The sequence below is a fragment of the Myotis brandtii genome, unplaced genomic scaffold (assembly GCF_000412655.1).
Source record: "Myotis brandtii unplaced genomic scaffold, ASM41265v1 scaffold1814, whole genome shotgun sequence".
NCBI lineage: Eukaryota > Metazoa > Chordata > Mammalia > Chiroptera > Vespertilionidae > Myotis > Myotis brandtii.
In genome coordinates, this window is record NW_005356728.1 from 1,210,494 (window position 1) to 1,212,490 (window position 1,997).

The window sequence follows — 1,997 nt, forward strand, 5'->3', positions numbered from 1 at the left end:
GGCTTATTTCTACCATTTATTTCTACTTATTTCTCTATTTCTACAGCTTATTTCCTTACCGCTTATTTTTTATTTATTTCTCTACCTCTAACTATGAACTATAGGTCGGCTTGGCTGCCCTTGCCCAAACCTTCCTGGGTTGCAAACCCCCGCTTACAGAACCATAGGTAGGTCTGGCTGTCCTTGCCCAAACCTTTCCTGGGTTGCAACCCCTGCTTATTTCTACATTTCTACAACTTATTTCTACTTATTTTCTACCGCTTATTTCTACAGCTTATTTCTTACCGCTTATTTTTTATTTATTTCTCTACCTCTAACTATGAACTATAGGTCGGCTTGGCTGCCCTTGCCCAAACCTTCCTGGGTTGCAAACCCCCGCTTACAGAACCATAGGTAGGTCTGGCTGTCCTTGCCCAAACCTTTCCTGGGTTGCAACCCCTGCTTATTTCTACATTTCTACAACTTATTTCTACTTATTTTCTACCGCTTATTTCTACAGCTTATTTCTACCTTACCGCTTATTTTCTAATGTCTACCACTTACTTTCTATTGCTTATTTCTTTCTAACGCTTACTTTCTATTTCTACCACTTATATCTACTTATTTCTCTATTTCTACAGCTTATTTCTACCACTTATTTCTACTTATTTCTCTATTTCTACAGCTTATTTCTACCACTTATTTCTACTTATTTCTCTATTCCTACAGCTTATTTCTACCACTTATTTCTACTTATTTCTCTATTCCTACAGCTTATTTCTACCACTTATTTCTACTTATTTCTCTATTCCTACAGCTTATTTCTACCACTTATTTCTACTTATTTCTCTATTCCTACAGCTTATTTCTACCACTTATTTCTACTTATTTCTCTATTTCTACAGCTTATTTCCTACCACTTATTTTTTACAGCTTATTTCTTACCGCCTATTTTCTGTTTATTTCTCTACCTCTATGAACTATAGGTAGGCCTGGCTGCCCTTGCCCAAACCTTTCCTGGGTTGCAACCCCCGCTTATTTCTCTATTTCTACAGTTTATTTCTACTTAGTTTCTACTGCTGCCGCTTATTTTCTACTTCTTATTTCTATATTCCTACAACTTATTTCCTACGGCTTATTTTCTACTGCTTACTTTCTACTTATTTCTCTATTTCTACCGCTTATTTCCTATCGCTTAGGTCTCTATTTCTACCACTTATTTCTACCGATTTCTCTATTTCTACAGCTTATTTATACCTTACCTATCTTTAGCTTAACAAAACCTAAGAGAATTATTATTTTCTACTGCTTATTTCTACTGCTTTTTTTTGTTTGTTTTTAGGGATCCACTTCTTTTTATACTTTTCTACCTTATTTCTTGACTATTTTTTACTTATTCTCTCCATAAGAAATTTAAAAATGCTTCAATTAAGCATTGCCCCATGTTTTACACTGAACTATTACCAAACCTCGGCTCCCTTCCTTACTTTTGCTTTTAGCCTTTCATTCTAATTTAGCCTTACTTTCTGCTTTTAGCTTTTTTTTTTTTTTTTTTTAGTGATCCCCTTCCTGGGATCCTGAATTTCCCAAGTTTTACACAGAGCTAATATTATTAACACATGGCTCCCTACCTTATTTTTGTTTTTTGGCCTTCTTACTTTTGCTTTTTAAGCTTACTCTCTGCACACACCTTGGAGCCTCCTTTCACCTGACCACTTTTTAAATTCCCCCGAACTCAGGCCTGTTCGGACACCACTTGTTACAGCCAAAGGGGCCTGCTCGGGTGCAACTTGTTAAGGCCAAGCTGAGTCCCTGGTCGCAGAAATCAGTCTCTGGTCAGGCGCCACTTATTAAGGCCAAAGGTGATCCTGAGTGGGGGGTGAAAGAATTGAGAAAAGAAAGACAAGAGAACGAAAGCTGGGTCTCAGTGGGACGCTGCTCCCTGATGAGGAAACAGCACCAGCGCCCACAAGCCGTGTCTTTATTTTATAGCAGATGCCACGAGGCAAAGTAGGGGC